At 46.5% G+C, this 18779-nt stretch overlaps 1 protein-coding gene across 1 annotated transcript in view; it reads left to right on the plus strand.

Moving 5' to 3' along the window:
- The window catches only part of LOC142471264 (uncharacterized), a 68579-nt gene that overhangs the window by 31057 nt on the left and 18743 nt on the right, over positions 1-18779 (plus strand). The window contains 1 exon segment of the mRNA XM_075578076.1: positions 6518-6538. The gene's annotated coding sequence lies outside the window, so the exon portion shown is untranslated.

Raw genomic sequence — 18779 nt, forward strand, 5'->3', positions numbered from 1 at the left:
TGTAATACAATAAATAAACTAATATCAAAAACGAATGTTCTTACTAGGAATTTATTCAATTTATGGCTTTGTTTAAAATGCGTGGCTGGGGCGGGACTAGAGGCGGGGTTGGGGGCGGGACTAGGGGCGGGACTAGGTGGCGAGTAGATTTTTTGGTTCGGCGAGTAGATTTTTGGGTGATTTGTCAAGCACTGTATATATATATATATATACATACATACATACATACATACATACATACATACATACATACACACACACACACACACAGTATATACACAAAACGCGTGCGGCACGCGCCTTCGCATAGGCGCGCGCGCACGGCCACACACTATATAACAGCCCTTACATGTGTCAGGTTGTGTAACGTTTCACATAGATGTTACGGATAGAGATCTATATATCTCACTTCACTAAGAATAAGATAACATACATATATACACAAATAAATATTTATATACACAAATAAATATTTATATATTGTGTTATCAATAGCATCCGGCGCAATTTAGAAATATAACAATTTTTAAATAGATCTGATAATGAAGGGTTAATATGGCTGTATTTCTTTGAAGAAGGTAAGAAATGTATCTATCTGCTATGCACAATTAGATTTGAAAACAATATATCGGTGTTTGAACTAGTAACCCTGTACCAGGTAAAACATTAATAACAGGGACTTAGAGCTGTTTGGAGGTAGGTGGCCCCTCCCCCAGTGCTCACTCCTCCGCACCTTTTTAACTTGGGAGGTATTTTCATTTTGCTGCAAGAACACGATCTACTATGGTTCTTTCCCCCCATACAGAGGTAAAAGGAAGGGTTCACAGTGTAGTGTAGGACCTGCATTATTTGCCAGGAAGGGAGATGGTCCAGATTGCTTCATGGCAGCGGACATCTTAGGTGACAAACAGATCCCTTATAGCGTTTTGTGTGCGATCGCACTTTATCAAGGATAAAACTCAGAACCCAAATCCAGCACACACACCCTGTAAGCTCAGAACCCAAACCCAGCACTGCTAATGCTCTAATGCAGGCCCTCATTCTCTCCCTTCCCGACTATTGTAACCCCCTGCGGTCCGGCCCTTCTGCCTCTCACCAGTCTCCGCTACAATTTAACCTAAACGCTGCTGAAATTCAAGGGCCACCTTTCACCCCACTTCTCACACCATATGTAGGAGATTCGTACAGAGGGTAAAACAGAAAATGTATTTTAGGAGGAAAATAATATAGGCTTTTTATTAGCCGAAATTTTAACAGCAGAAAATCTTATGTTTCACCAAAAGAAACATACATAGCGCCATGCGGAGCGCTCACTAACACAAGAACTTATTCCCGATCTGTGGGTTTAAGGCTCAGCCCCTTACCAATAATAACTCACATTCAGTGTCAGGTCAGTTTTACCTGTGGGCCTCCTGGCTGGGATAGGGGGGTTGGGGGGTGGGAAGAACATGTGGGGCAAAGTGGTCTCTCTATCAGTAGGGCAGGGCGTCTCTCTGTCAGTAGGGCAGGGCGGTCTCTCTCTCTAGCCAGGCCGGTCGCTTCCTGGATCAGAGAGTCCTGAGCACTTTAGGCTTATTAAAGGTCTCTAACGAGCCAGCTGAGTTAATTAAGAGAGCCTGCCCTGATATTAACCTGCTCGTGCTCTGTACACAGGTTTCCCTGCAAAGCTATTAGGGAAGGCATCCTGTCACAGGGGTTTTGTGTAACAGTATGTAACTGTGCTCTGTATATATTATATTCTCTCCCGTCTCCTGTAACCTCCTGCTGTCCGGCCTTCCTGTCTCTCTCCTGTCTCCCCTACAATCTATAACTGTGCTCTGTATATATTATATTCTCTCCCGTCTCCTGTAACCTCCTGCTGTCCGGCCTTCCTGTCTCTCTCCTGTCTCCCCTACAATCTGTAACTGTGCTCTGTATATATTATATTCTCTCCCGTCCCCTGTAACCTCCTGCTGTCCGGCATTCCTGCCTCTCACCTGTCTCCCGTACAATCTATCCTAAACGCTGCTGTCAGAATCACTTTCCTCTCTATTAAATCCTTCTCAGCATCTCTCCTGCTTAAATCCCTCTCCTGGCTTCCTATCAAATCCTGCATCTCACACTCAATTCTCCTCCTCACTTTAATACACTGCTCTACCCCTCCTTACATCTCACCTTAATATCTCCCTATACACTCCTCTGCCCCTCCTTACATCTCACCTTAATATTTCCCTATACACTCCTCTGCCCCTCCTTACATCTCACCCTAATATCTCACTATACACTCCTTTACCCCCTCCTTACATCTCACCCTCATATCTCACTATACCCTCCTCTGCCCCTCCTTACATCTCACCCTCATATCTCACTAAACCCTCCTTGCATCTCTCACTATACACCATCCTGACTCTTGCATTTTGCTCAAGGATGTCTTCTCTCTACCCCTTTTGTATCTAATGCCCTCTCCCACCTGAAACCTTTCTCACTAACTGCCCCACGCCTCTGTAATGCCCTTCCCCTCAATATCCGACTAGCACCCTCTATATCCACCTTTAAGACTAATTTTAAAACCCACCTCTGTAACGAAGCATACGAGTAGCTCCGTGGCTGATACTATACATCTCATACACCGACCGTGGCCCCTGCAGACGCACTTACCAGAACACCTTCCTACTGTCTCTGTAAGTTCTTCCTACTTGCCACTTAGATTGTAAGCTCTTCGGGGCAGGGACTCATTTTCCTAATGTTACTTTTATGTCTGAAGCGCTTCTTCCCATTATATATTATAGTAATATATCACGTGTATTACTGCTGTGAATCGCTGTGTACATACATAGCGCTATATAAATAAAGTTATACATACAGAAGTGTAACAACAGAAACGACACAGCCACCACAGTGACTGGCAGAAGGTGTATTAAAAAACACATAAACATATCACAAACCTACATTAAAGATATTAATGTGAGCTTCATATAGTCCCAGTGAGAGCACGAAGGTCCAAACCTGTGATTCTGATATGACCCGGTGCACCAGGTCCCCGGACCCGCGGCTCGCAGCACTCGGGAGGTGTGGGGATCACAGAAGAATCACAGGAAAAAGCTCAACAGCTGATCTACCGCGGAGGCCTCCTACACGCGCAGAGTGCGCAGACGCCAAGATGGAAAGACTCGCACATCCAGCCTCTGAACAGCTGAACTGCTCAACAGCTGATCGGGGGGCGCGACCTAGCGCTTCGTCGCGAGTCCTGCTCTCAATTCTATTGCGAGACGGAGAAACTCGGCGCAGCGCTGCGGCCCCCCCTCGCGGTGGGCCCGGCGCCATTGAGGGGAGGGCTCTCATCCCTGCAGCGTCCGCTACAGCGGACAAAATAACACACAATAACGCCTGGCCAAATGAGACGCGGCTTAAATATCCACGTGATTTGCACTTTTCAACTATTGATTGGGGTGGAGCTATACAGAGCCCTCCCTGCTTTCAATGCACATTGTGTGTGTGTGTCACAGATGCAACCCCCCCCTACCCCCCGGCTTTGTCCCATCCTAAAACTCAGTTGTAGCAAGGAGAACAATGAAAGAAAAGGGCGCCAGTAATGTATAAAACGTTATTAACAGATGACTTCTTCCCTGAGAGATGCGCACACAGCATTCCCCAAACAGGCTCATACTTTTCCTTTGTTCATTGTCACGGATAAAGCCTGGCTCAGCCTGGGTACATGTGGCTGCTCCCACTGGGACTCGGCAGGGTGCCTGTGACGGTGAGGGGGTAACCAGGCTCACTAATAAAGGTTATGCCCACTTGGTTCCCCCTGAGCTGTGTTTGGGGGTCCTAGAGTGTCAGCTCTTGGACCTGCCTGTTGTACATGTACTGCTATGCAATGTATGTAAAATGTGCAACCATAAAGATAAGGGGGCACAGGGGGAAGGTATCCCCAGAACAGTACCGGGGTCCCCAGTCTCAGGGGGTGCCCAGTTCATGCCCAGATAACTCTAACCCTGGTATAAGGGGTTCAGGGGGTTCTCCAGTCAGGTATAAGACTGTGAGGCTCTTATTGAAAGTCTACCTTTGCAGAGTGTAAGGGATGTGGCTAGTGGGGTAACACAGCTCAGGGTTTCACTCTATCTCTCACACCAATAGACTTAGGGCATTTTAATAGGAAAATGTATAAAGTATATTATATTAATGCTGGTATGTTTAACAATATGTTATACTTATACATTGTAACATAAGCTGGGTCCTTTTACTGCAGGACTGCCCAGGGGGCTGATGGGCCACCAGGGTGTGGTGCCAGTAAGTCTGCCCTAAGTCCATAGATAAAAGTGACACCTGTTGCCAGGAGTGTGAACAACCATCGGTGCAGGATGGCTGAGTTAAGTGTCCAAGTCCTGGGCTGATTACAGGCTCTTCCAGCCAGTAGTCACCTCCCTAGACTGAGAGGCACCACGCCTGTGCATGACAAGTAGGTAAGATGGCGATTTTCACACAGGCCCCTTTGTTTTGTTGAAGCTCAGGTGCCAGACGTCGCAAGATTGGCAAACATGCGAATGAACTAATAATGAGGGAACCCCGCTACAGCTTAATCTAACTAAATATGTATGTAGGGTAAGGTGCTGTGGGTGATGTGGTTAGTAGAACAGCAAAGAGGCAAGAACCCAACTGAAGCACTCACTACCCTAAATGCAGTATGAAAATAATTAAAATGTGTCTTTAATGTTCATCTAATTAAAATAATGAGGTTTAAAATCCAAGGAAGGACACACATATATAACCCAAAGTTGAGTGCATATGACACTCCGGATTATGAAATGATATGAACAATTGAGGAGAATTAGATCAAGTGTTCAATTGAGGGAGCTGGTATGCAGTATTCCCTATGTGGGAGTTCTTGGGTTAAAGCAGAGATGAGGAGGTGGTGTAGAAACCTCCCTATATAGAGCGGGTGTAGCCCATGGAAATCAGAGCTAAGTACACTAATTGCTGGCAGTAGATAGAACAGCTTACAGATACCAGAAAACGGTGTGGCTGATTGTGTATGCCTGTGCACATATTCATAAATGTGATCAACCATCAGGTACTGTGCTTATACATGAACTTGTGAAGTAGTGAGATATGAAATATACCCCTAAGTAATGGTACAATCACTAAAGTGCTACTGCTCTGGTGCTGCGGTGTGGCAATAAGTATACCTAATGTTCATATAATAAATGAACTCAACCGTGCATGCCAGATCAGGTAAAAACAACAACCACTATCCTCACCATCTTTCCACCGAGTGAACTCTGAAACTCTAGCCCAGTCTGAGAGGGTGTGCAGGCGCTAGGTCTGGCAGCTGCTCGCTTTGCGAGGTAGGAGGCTGCCACGTCAATGCTGACCATGCGCGTGCTGTGAATGGCTAGCAGTAAAGTGCCCACGCTTGTGGGTTGGCAGTAATGCTGTGGGACTGGCTTTGCAAATGTTATAAAAAAGTTAGTAGCCAGCCCAGGAAAGGGATCCCAAGACATATCCAAGTTCTGACTCCAAGCCCAAAGAAGCCTTGCGGAGCTAGTAAGGAAGCGGCTTCAGGACGGCAGAGCAGAATATTTTCTAAGTCCTACTTTCAGCACCATTTCCAACGGACTTGTTAAAGACTTTATTTCAGTCAAAGAAGTTTTAGTTTTTCAGCCCAAAACCCCAGTAAGTGTGTTGTTTTCTCCTGTATTGTTGTAATTCACTGTGTGTATGTCTGTTTCCAAGAAATAAAGGCAATTTATTTAACATTTTAATTTTGCTCAATGATATGATCCCAGGATAAAAGGTGTAAGTACCTGGTCTCCTGTGACAGTGCCCTCATGGTTGAGGAATCCCACCCTATCACCCTAATATAGCTTCTGCTCCCCCATATGAAAAACAGCTGGGAACCTATCCCTTCTGGCAGCTATGGTGTGATACTCTAAGGCAGGGGTGCACAAACCTTGCTCCCTGCGCCCCCTGCCTGCTCTCCACACCCCTGCTCACCCCCCGCCCTCTTACCTTGTCTCCGGAGTCAAATGACCCCCCCCCCCTCTATCTTGTCTCACTGTAACACTCAGCTGTACGGTTATTGTGCAAATAATCCTTACATATCCTGTATGTCCTGAATCATTAGGTAAGAATAGCTTTAATTGTCACAATGTTATCCTCTCCCTCACACAACTAACACTATTAAGGCATCAAGAGCAGGAACTATAATAATCACAGTGTATAATATAACAAGTTTATCAAAGTGACAAAATAGCAAAAATAACATTATTTATAGCACCCTAAAGAACTGAGCAGCCCCTGGGAAACAAGACTATTGGGAGGGAAACCCCTGATAAGCTGCAGTCAGGGGGCGGAGCTAAGTGTGGCCAATTCCAATGTTCTGATTGGTCAGGGATCTTCACCAGAACTCCTTATTGGACAGAGGAGGTGGAGAAGGGACTAGGACACAGCAGGGCATGGTATAAAAGGCAGGAGCTGATACAGTTCTTATCAGTGTGTTTGTGATCATCTTTCTACAACATGTCCCTTTGTCTTCCAGCTCACGAACCAGCTACAGATGGTGAGTATTTAGCTAAGTATATATCACTTTATACAATTCATACTGTGATGTTGTATTTATATTGAGATTTATTTCGCACGACTTGTTCGTTAGATTGCATTTCAATCAACTTATACTAATTACGTTTACTTGTTCATTTTTATATGTTTGATTCATGTTAATTTTCCTGCCGAACAATATAGTTTCAATGTTATATTCACATATTTTGTTGTAAATGAAATATTAATCAGTGTTTCTCGGAGATCTGATTTGTACAACATATAATAACATGAGAAACATTTGAAACTTCCAAACATATTGACTTAATAGATTGAAGAATCAACAGATAAAAAAGCTAGGTTGATGGATAATGATTTCAGTTAATTTCAATGGCCTTTAGGTAACCAATAATTGACAATACTTTCCTACTATAATCTTCCAGCAAGTACAAAATGATGGGTGTTTCACATAAATAAATGAATGGGAGAATTTTATCAGCAATGTACAAATTAGCATAAAAAATGCAAAACGAGAAGACAAAAGTGCACAGAAATTGTGTCTTTTTATATTTGATATATTTCAATTAATTTTTCTTTGTAAACTGTTTTTTCATGTTTTATGTACAACTTACAACGGATCATTATGTAGTAATTATAAGCTTTTATACAGACTGATTCTGTTGTTGATACTACTTTATATTTTAGCATCACATTATAACTGTTTAGTAACATACAGGATGTGATGATGGAGAATTACCAGGCTCTCTGGTCTCTAGGTAAGAAAATATTACCCTTATTATGCCAAATAACTTGATATAAATTAAAAAGTAATTTGACTTCCAAAACTACAGGAAATAAATATCTTTATATAGCGATATCCGTGTACATAGCACTGCACAGCAGTAATACATGTGACATAACAATACTGCAGATAATGGGAATAAGAATTTTCTTTCACAAATTAGTATATCTATCAATAATTTCTTATGTCCTTTTATAACTTTACAGATACAGAGGGGAAGATCCCCTAGATACACTCAACTCCACTAATATAGTAAAATACATGTTTTATTTAATCACTCATAGAAACCAAAAAAAGAACTCCAATGTTTATATGCCTCAGTAGGGGGACCCCTTGCTCTTGTAGAGCTGCTGCATTCAATATCAAGTTGCTATCCCAAAATGTTGGGATATATCCATCAGACTGTGATCGTGAGTATACAGAGAATAGCTTACTCAATGAGTTAGACCAGGGGGGGCAAACTTTTTTCCCTCCGCGCGCCCCTCTCCCTCCTTCTCCTTACCTTGATTCCCGGCGTCTGGACGTCAAGACGTCACGTTGCCATAGCAACGTGACATCACATGACCCCGCGTTGCCATGGCGACGCCTCTGAATCAAGGTAAGTAAAGGTTTACAGATGCCCTGCAGCTCCCCCGGCACTTAATTTAAGTGCTTTTGGGAACCGTGCGGCCCCCCGCCAGTAATCTTGCGCCCCCACTTTGCGCACCGCTGAGTTAGACTTCACTGCAGTATATAAGGTGTGCCACAGTGTGTGAAATCATAGATATTGACTTGCTGTCGGTGTACTGGCTTTCCTGCACACTGCTGTAAGTAAGTCTGATCGTAACAGCCCCTCATGAGGTGAAGCAGCGAATTCTAAATGCAGCGAATGGGTTCCTAGGATTCGGCCCATATCCATTAGCTGGCTATAGGAGAGACATAATGATGCGGATTGTACTGTAAAGATAGTGAGTACAAGATATTCCCACAGACTACTATTGTCTGGCAAGATAATGCAAGATAATGCCCATGTCCCACAGCCTCTAAGTGTATGTACTGTTCGCATAGAAATGTGGCTACTTGTAACTCTTTGTAAGAAAAGGGAAACAGTATACTGGTCTAATAAATACTGAGTAACCACAATGTTGCCATTCAGATATACAGCAGTGACTGCATTGATTAACCCACAGACCTTTGGAGGTACAGTAAGTATGATCTTAATGACGTGGTGTAGAGTGTAGGATAGAATCCCTAAATCTAGCTAATGGGTTCCTTGAAAACGGCCCATATCTTTGTTGGCTGATTCTATATGGGGCATCCTCTTTGATATTGTCCTGTAGAACTAGCCTGTTCTAAACTATACATCCAAGCTTCTGTTGCTTGTTTAAGGAATACAACGCATCTAAGTGTGTATTGGTAGTATGATTTTGGGATAAAAACTTGAAATTGTATGCAGCAGCACTACAAGATCAAGGGGTGCCCCTGCTGGGGCATATAGACATTGGAGTTCTTTTTGCAGACACCACATGGTAATAATTTTGAGACTAATGTTAAGTGAGAGCGCTAGAAGTAGGTTTTAATTAGAATTTATTGTTTTCTAAGAGTGATTAAATAAAATGTATTTTGCTATATTAGTGGAGTTGAGTGCATCTAGAAGATCTTCCTCTCTGTATATGTATATTCCTTATCTCAGATAGGACCACTCCTGAAAGTTTACATATTCAGCTGAGCAGGATTCCATTTCCCTTTTCCCTTCCCAATTTTTTACACTTTTGTAACTTTACCTTTCCCATAATAAAGTGGAAATGTATGTGGTACACACTGTGACTGGGGAGGGGTGCCAAGCGAGTAATAACGGGGTCATCCCCATTAGGCACCCCTTCAACCATCTGGGAAGTGAGGGGTTAACCAGAAATGTACTTATAAGACATATGTTCACCTGCTTCACAACCAAAAGGTATGTGCCTTGGTTATCCTATTCCCACATTTAGAGGGATTTCATGTATTTTTATTCCCCTGCCTCAGGGCAAACTCCGTTCTATTTGATAGACGTGTATATTGGTACAATTATTGGTGTTTGTACCTTTTAAAGTGTATGCAGCAACCACATACACTGGGATCAGGTCGGGAGGGAAAGGATTAATTGCATTTACATGTTTATTGCCCTTTGTTCCCTTTCCCGCCTTTTCAGTCTCCATTTTGCAGTATCTCCATAGGTCGCCATTGGAGCCCCATGTAATCCTATGGAGATTCCGCCGATTTGGGCCCAATACCTGAGAAGACCTGCAGGTGACGCCCGAGAGGAGGAGCGGAGTTTCCCCATTGAAAGTAAATGGAGTAATGCATTTCAATGGGGATTCCTCGAGGCCGACTTCCGGAGACGAGCTGGCAGCCAGCCAGACTGCAGAAGCGGATACAATTTCAGTAAAAAGCTTTGATCACACAATTGGCGTGGGAACTAGGCTTCGGTCAAGTTCACCACCAATTAGAGTGTGTAACTTTTGTTCTAGGGCACTGTGACAGGGTAAATAAAAGCCACCAGCTACATGCCTGGAAAACCTATGTCTAGTCTGCAGTGCAGCACTGACTAGGTTAACTTCAGCTGGGAACCTCAGGACAATTAGTTGGAACCAATCTGCCTAATCAAGGTGTGTTAAAACCCCAGGCTGTAGACACATGGAGGCTGGCTGTTGAGGAGAGAGGAGTAAGCTGCTGAAGAGATTACTGATACAAGGTCTGTTAGCCAAGTTGATGAATTGTGAACTGTCTGTCCCCTGCATAGAAAAAGGGTAGCTACCGTATTTATAGACTGTCTGCTAAAGAGAAAACTGTTTTGTTTGGTTTGCTGAAGAAAAAGCCATTTTCTTTTGTTTGCTGATGAAAAGCTATTTTTTCTTTTGTTTGCTGATGAAAAGCTATTTTTGTTTTTGTGTGTTGTATATCTTTTAAGGCTAAATAAATAAGCCTTGTCAAGAAACCCACGTGTGTAGTTGCATGTACCCTGCAACAGGCACCCAGAAATAAAATTCTTTTTGCCCCTAGCAACCCCCTCACTCGACCCAAACTGGGTCCGTCAATTAATGGCGACAAGAAAGGGTCGTGCCGGCCATGAGTATGGTTAATTGCTTCGTTTGGGTTTCTGCCATTGACTTAAATGGCAGAGAAATGCAATTTCTGTAAATGTGCATTTAAATTGTATTTCTGTAACTCCGGTTCGGTGGGTCCCAGCGAGTTGAAAATTGGCCACCGTGTAGAATCCTCTCTGACATGAGGCAATTTGTAGCCTGCTCGGCCCAGCCGAACTGATTATTTTAATATATGTAATTGTGGAAATGTACTGTATTTGGTGTCTGGCATAAAAGCCCGGGAAAGATACTGGCTCTGCAGTATGTTAATGTTCAGGGGGCGACACAATGTCTACAACAAGACCCCTGATCAAAGGCTCCCCCACCCTGATTGTATATGCTAGGGAGGTGAAAAGCAGGACTTGAGTAGTTCTGTAGGTGTTATAAATCACACCTGCAGACAAAGTTTTTCCTGTCCAGAGACCCAAAAGACAGACTAGGAGACGCCAATCTTTGGGAGTGGGCCTAACAAAATGGGCCCCTGATTAGAATAATGCCCACCCCTGTGGGCAGGTATTACCTTGCTTCCCACGTGAGCTGGCAAGGGGTAATTGGGTGTAGGTAATTGGTAACCAATACCTGACACCCAATGTTAAGGGATAGGGCTTACATCCTATATAACTGATTGTTATAACTTCCCACGTAAGTGTCCATATTCTGTGTGTTATTGTTTATTCTGTGTGTTCACCTTTTTCAAGGAATAAACTATATTTATCATATCTTATTCACATTCAATTCAACCCAGTTATTTTGTGTATATTATAACCTTGCACAAGCTCCCGTGACAGGCTTATAATAAACTGGTGGCAGCGGCGGGATTGAATTGAATCTGTATTACAGTCTACTGCGGGACTCTGTAATACAGTAGGAACTCGAATAAAGTGCAAGTTCCTTAGGCTAATGATATTGGACACACGGTTTTACATCATATAACAGGGGATATGACACCACCTCATTTTCCCCCTACTTGCGAGAAGCATTTCCTCCGGAGCGCAAGTGCCGGGCATCCCTGTGACTGGACCCGGGCACCGAGGCCGGAGGAATGTATCAAGTACGGGCTGAAACCTGCAGCCGGTAGAGCTGAAATGGAGGTGGCGATCAGGGTGCACGAAACCCAGCCGGCTGAGCGGGGCAGGCACGTTGCCGCTGCTGCAGCCGCTGTAACCATCAAACCGCCCGGATAGCAGGGAATGGACCCAGCTCCGGGAATGCAGAGACTTGCGGAGGGAGCAGGTGAATCCCGAAGCCACGGTAGTGTTGCGGCCGGAGGGGCATTGGCCGTTGCGGCGACTAGTCATTTTACCCATGAAATGCTGGCCATGCTTACCCTGTGGAGTGATCGGGGGACCCTGGAGGAGCGGACACAGTTCCTGGCCATGGCGATGAACAGACCCGCTTACCCCCTCCATGAGCACGGAACTCGAGCAACTTTGCCCTGGACTCAGCAGCCTCTTGCGGGAGGTAGTCCACCGGCGGCGGAGAAATTCCGGAATGAGAACGGAGCTTGAACAACTCCGCCTTGGACTCAGCAGCCTCTTGCAGGAGGTAGTCCACCAGCGGCGGAGGAGTTCCGGCAAGAGCGGTGGTCTTATCACTCCAAACAAGCGGGCCACATCAGGGCCCAATGCCCGGACCGTGCGCGGTCGGGCGAAGGAGCCCCTCAGGGCCAGCGCTCATGAGCTACAAAGGTAACCCATTTAACGGCATCCTCCGATGGCTCCCGCCCAGCCGGGGCATCAACCCTCAGCGGGACGTCTCCTGGAGAACCTGGCCGGGCTGCATCAGTAACAGCGGTGGAGAGTGGCGGCCATCCATCCGCACCCGGCGGAATACAGCGGAGCGGCGGCCGGAGCAGATCCATCATGGCCCTCAGCAGCGGTGCTCGGCAAGCGGTCAGCTTGCTACATCAAGATGCTGTTGTACCGCTGGCCCGACCTGATAGTGCACCCAGGACGCGGGATGCAGGCGGCGGCGGAGGAGAAGCTGTGATTCCGTCAAGATGCCGGAGCCGATTTGGTTTGGGGGGAGGGTCGGGGTGTGCGAGAGAGGGGTGTTTTAACTGGTCTGGAAGAGTCGACGCTCTTCAGCAACGACCGGAGCCCCACCATCTACGCCGGCGATCTTGTGCCGAAGCCGGGTGCTGTTGCGGCAGTCACCCGGAGCTCGCCCGTGGCGGCGGCAGGCGGAAGAGCCGCGATTCCTGCAAAGTGCCGGAGCCTTTTCTGAGTGGGGGGAGGGACAGGGTGTGCGGGCGGAGGGTGTTTTACCGGGTTTGGGGGGAGCCGAATTTCTCCATGAGGACTGGGACCCATGTCCTGCACCGATTTCCGTGTGCCGAACCCGGGAGCTGTTGCGGCAGTTGCCCGGAGCTCACCGGCCAAGAGGGCGCCGGCAGCAGCCACTCCAGTCCCCCTGCAATCGGGACCTACGAAAGCGGTGGTCTCTGCGGAGACCAGCGAGGTAAGCCAGACCCAGTCGCAGACTGGCCCTGACTTATTGTTTCCCATCCCTGTACCCCGTAGTTCCCCTGTAGGAGTGACCGGTGGGTTGCAGGAAATAGGGCTACCAGGGGAGGGGAAGGAAAGGCAGCTTGTAGGGCAGCTAGGCTTTCCCATTAACCTGGTGGAGCATCAGGGGGGCTCTCGGTTTAGAGCCCCACAGTTGTCGCCTTGCTATGGGCTGGAGGTATCAGGGGCCGTGGCAAAGTTAGACCACCCCAGGGATACCTGCCAGCCAGGAGCTAAGGCAGGTGCTTCTGCACCGATGCCCCTGGGCTCCTCTCCGGTAATGGGGAGGCAGTGTCAGGGAGATGGCCTCACTCAGGTGTCTTTAGTATCCAGGTTAGGATGAGCTAGGGAGAAGCGGAGTGAGGGAAGGCTGCAGGTAGATAGCCAGCAAGGGGTCTCAGTAAGAGAAGATGGGCTAGTGGTAGCTGGGGAGGAAAAGCAGCAGGTATGGCAGATCCAAGTTCCCCATTACCCTGGCGGAGCCTCATGGGGTCTCTCAGATCAGCAACCCCCTGTGCAGCCTGGCTATGGGGTGGAGGTATCAGGGGCAGTGGCAAGCTTGTGCCACCCCAGGGATACCTACCAGCCAAGGGCTAAGGCGGTTGTATCTGAACAGATCCCCCTGAGCTCATCCCCGGTAAGGGGGAGACAAGTTCAGGGAGGTAGGTTCACTCAGGTAGTCCCTGTAACTAGGTTAGGATTGCCCAGGGGGAGCAGTGTGAAGGTGGGCTGCAGGGAGATAGGTAGCAGGAGTCATCAGCAGTAGCTGAGGTGCTGAGCCTAGGGGAGGCTAGGCAGGGAGGCACTGTGGAGCAGGGGCAGATAGGTCAGTGGGGTGTCAGGCAGCTGATAGAAGCTAGGAAAGTAGGAGGTCCCTTGTTCTGACTTGCCAGAGGAGACCCCCATGACAGATTCCCCAGTGTTCACAGAGGTAGGGCTGTGGGTAGGTAGGCAGCCAGGAGCAGTAGCCAGGGCTAGGGGGGTACAGCAGAGGGTTCTGTCCCCAGATCAGCCAAGGTTAGCTACAGAGGGTAAGGGCAGCATAGTGGAGGAGAGAGGAGAGATGCTGACCCTAGCAGCAGAGGTGGTAGGAGGTGCTTATCTCCTGGCCTTCAGTTTTTAGAGGGCAGGAGCAAAGCATCTAGGTACCGGAATCCCAGTACAGGTTACTGGGGGAGTGCCTTGTCCCAGGGGCAAGGGAGAGGGTAGTAGTCAGCATCCCAGGTGGTTTCTGGAATACAGAAGTGATGCCACTCGGGATGGGGATTGCCCTAGAGACAGAGAGGCGAGGCATAGGTATGCCGGAGCAGCTACCGGTGGGCACAGGGCCAGGGCATGTAGGGTCCCTACAGGATAGGGACATAGCCTTTTTCCAGACTGATTTGACGGAGAAGCGACAGTCTGTGCTTGTTAGCTGGTCTCCCGCTGGTTCAGAGGCATTCCAGTCTCTGGAAAAAATGCAGCCTGATCTGCACAGGTGCCCCTTCACGGTGGTCTTGGTTCACCAGGCACTGGGTGGGGGCCAGAGGGTGGCAAAGGAAAAGGCCCGGCGGCCACGTTGGTGCCCTGCTCTGCAGGACCTGGACTTCACAATTCAATGTGGCCATGACAGTGTACTGGACAATGCCGGAGGACAATTTTTCCTGGACAAACCCTCAGGACTTATGTGCATCAAGGATGCCAGTAGTGTCCCAGTGCCAGGGTGTGCAGCTGGGTCACAAGGCACCCATTGAGGTGTGACGGGGGAGGGGTGCCAAGCGAGTAATAAAGGGGTCACCCCCTTTAGGCACCCCCTTTAACTGTGGGAAGTGAGGGGTTAACCAGAAATGTACTTATAATACATATGTTCCCCTGCTTCACAACCAAAAGGTATGTCCCTTGGTTATTCTATTCCCACATTTAGAGGGATTTCATGTATTTTTATTCCCCTGCCTCAGGGCAAACTGTGTTCTATTTGATAGACGTGTATATTGGTACAATTATTGGTGTTTGTACCTTTACAGTGTATGCAGCAACCACATACACTGGGATCAGGTTCGGAGGGAAAGTGTTAGTTGCATTTACATGTTTATGGCCCTTTGTTCCCTTTCCCGCCTTTTCAGTCTCCATTTTGCAGTATCTCCATAGGTCGCCATTGGAGCCCCATGTAATCCTATGGAGATTCCGCCTATTTGGGCCCAATACCTGAAAAGACCTGCAGGTAGCACCCGAGAGGAGGAGTGGAGTTTCCCCATTGAAAGTAAATGGAGTAATGCATTTCAATGGGGATTCCTCGAGGCCGACTTCCGGAGACGAGCTGGCAGCCAGCCAGCCCGCAAAACCGCAGAAGCGGATACAATTTCAGTAAAAAGCTTTGATCACACAATTGGTGTGGGAACTAGGCTTCGGTCTCACCACCAATTACAGTGTGTAACTTTTGTTCTAGGGCACCCAGAAATAAAATGTTCTACTCCGGTCGGATTAGGGTTAACTGTAAAAAAGTGTGAGTTACCCATTGACTCCAATGGTAGCGGAGGTCCCATTATTTCCTATGGCGGCGCCGGCCCTATTGATTCCAATGGAGGTAAAAGCCGCGAGGTAAAAACGGCTAAGTGTAAAACTGTAAAGAGCAAAAGGGAGGGGATAAGGGAGTGATCGACTAAACCATACTAATTGTGTAGCAAATGTTAATAATAATAGATTCAATTGATAACTGTGAACTGAAGTGAATCAGAGAAAGTGGGGGGTACAGTGGCCTGTACTCCAAAGAAAATTCACTCAAATGCACACTACCTAAATTTAAAATGTAACCTTTAATATCAAGTACTTAAAACATATATTACCAAAGTGAAAATGTAATAGCGTTTAAAAATAAATTAAATAAAGTAACTCGTGCAGACAGGCAGTCTCTAATGTTTAAATGCTCCAGTATATCATTAAAACTGGAGAATAAGAGGCTGCTAGGGTGCACACAGCCGGAGTGAGCAAACAAGCCCACCACTTCACTGATTAGCCTAATAAATAGTGAATATCGTAGTGGCTATTAATATCATTGATTATAACTTGATACTGGCAGTATAGCCTCCTAGTCAGGTCTTAACCTACTCCAGGAATCCTTGCCTAGCCACTACCCTAATTTTATATATATCTCGGCTAATCTAGTGAACGGCTGACAAGTACTGTATTAAAATAGCCCCATGAAGGGGGCTGACATCATCAACACGCGTCCAAAGAGCGTTTCCCTCCTACTACGGAGCTTCCTCAGGGACAAAATTTGCATTAAGGCTAAACCGAACGCTATTTAAACCCCGCGGTCCCCATGGTAACGTAATCGGCGCCAGCTACTGCGCATGCGCAATAGAGCGTGAGCGCAACCACTGAAAAACATATCAAACCAACCTTACAACACTGATTGGCAGGGTGCTGTAGTCAAACCTCCCCAGTTGTAACGGAGGGTTGCCTGGACTCTTAAATATGTCAGATATTCCTCACTTGTCGGAGCGTGGCCCACAAGACTAATGCGCATGCGCACATTGCCGTGCTTCCCCACTGACACTGTCAGGGGACACTTGCGCAATATAGGCAACTAGATGGAGCTAGTGCGCATGCGTGACCACATAGACATATTCGCACTTACACTGATACAGCCATAACAAGCTTCCAGAGGGTTTGTTTGTACCATCAATGCGCATGTGTGGATAGAGTTATTGTAGGACTCATATCCACATGTTAATGCGCATGTGCAAACAAAGATAGCCAATTTTCCTATTTGCTAAGCATCCTCAGTGCCAGATATGCAGAGAGTAGAGGCAATAGTGGCACCCCAGAGTTGAGCATCAGATATGTGCAGTAGTTTGCCCTAAATTAGGTGCAGAGACATCATTAAATACAGTATTAATTTTAGTAATAAAATAAATTAAACAGAAACACACACATTTTTGGAAGATCAAATTTATCATAATGAATTATGTGTGTGAATCCATAGCACATTTATTATGAACCCAATGCTACAAATAAGCTGGGTACATTATTAGGTAATATAGTCACTAGTTTGAGTGAATAAGTGAACATTGATCATGTCAGTTTATACAAAACCATGGTAAGCTAACGTGACATAGCGGAAGAATAGCTCTGTGATACATAACATAGATACTTGGTACAGTCAATTGTGACAGTCGGATAGATAACACACTACGGGTAAAGTATGGATATGTATGGATATCTCTGTCAATGCGTGGGAAGTACCACACGGCAGACGTGTACAAATGGTCAGATAAAAGGGGTGAAGGTAAATCCTTCATTAAGACCATAAGGACTCCTGGTCCTCAGTTTGTAGATCCACTCAGCTTCAATTCTCAAGAGCATCTGATCTACATTTCCCCCTCGTACTGGGCACTTAAGCTGATAGATGCCCATGAATTTTAAGCTGTCAACATCTCCGTCATGAAACTGTGTAACATATCTCACCACTGGCATTTCGGCAGAGTGTTTCACAGAATTTACATGCTCAAGTATACGCCTGCGTAGTTGTCTTGGCTAGAGTCACATATTTACAAGCCTTACAGCCCTGACATCGATACATCCTTTGATGGGGCTAAGCCATGTTTCCACTCTGGCGCGCTGATGGTGACTATGCACCAATCTATCACGCAAATTTTTAGATCTCCTGCTGGTGATTGTCGGTCTCTGGCCAATCACCTTCACTAGATCGGCATCTGATGAAAGCAGGTGCCAGTGTCGGGCAAAGATTCTTTTTATAGCCCACCACCGTTTGTTATATGTGCCGATGCATCTGATGATGTTATCCTTGCTCTTAGGTGTATTGGAGGATAGGAGAGAGTCTCTATCACTATGAAGTGCTCTGTGATAGTGTGACGATGGAGAGGATTTGGCCCGGGATTAAAGGGGTTACACCCCAATTGGCCACTCTCTAACCTCACCAGGGAGACAAGGGGTTAACTGGGCTGAGGCCCAGACGTGTGATTTAACCCTTGTCATAACCTGAAAATGTATATTCCCTGTTCCCCCATGGTTTATTGTTAATCAGTGTCTGCATCACACACACACTAGAATCCATCCGGGAGCACAAAGGTTAATAGTCCTTTAATGATTATAGCTCTTTGTGAAGTTTTCCCGCCTTTTCAGGCACCATTTTGCAGGTCCCCATTGGCCGCCATTAGGGCTCCATGCCTTCTAATGGAGAATCTTGTTGTTTTAGTCCTGTTTCATGTAAAGACCAGCAGGTGGCGTCCGAGAGGGAGAGCGGCGGTTTCCCATTGAAATGCAATGGCCTCATTGACTTCAATGGAGGTTCCTCGAGGTAACTTTCGAAGAACAAGTTGGCTGCCGTCCAGACCGCAAACGGCAAAGCGGATACAATGTCCTTTAAAAGAGTTAAAATCACTTGAGTCAAGTTCAACGTTAATTGGCGTGGGAATAAACAGTTCTGGGGTCCCTAGAAATAAAATTGTTTTTGCCCCTAGTTCCTAGGCTTCCCCCCACTCGACCACAACCGGGTCCCCGAATCCTGGACCCCCGATAAGGGTCGAACCGAGAATAGCGGGTCACGCCATAGGCTTCTGTTAGGTCCAGTCTACCTGACCAGACCTTAGAGCAGGCAACTTCTTCTACTCGACCCGGGGAGATTCATCACGCAGCTGCTATATGCTTCTGGTCTCAGATATGATAGTCGAGCTCGGAGAAGCAAAGACTCAATGCACACAAGGTAGCCGAGTCATCACCTCTGGTTTTAATATGCCAAGAGAGGAATATTTATACAAAAGGCAAGGACAATACATCGTGTGTCAATTTCATACATCTGTTACAAATTCAATTCCAATGTATAGGTCATACATCTAAAATGACATATAC

Source organism: Ascaphus truei, chromosome 20 (genome assembly GCF_040206685.1).
Source record: "Ascaphus truei isolate aAscTru1 chromosome 20, aAscTru1.hap1, whole genome shotgun sequence".
Lineage (NCBI taxonomy): Eukaryota > Metazoa > Chordata > Amphibia > Anura > Ascaphidae > Ascaphus > Ascaphus truei.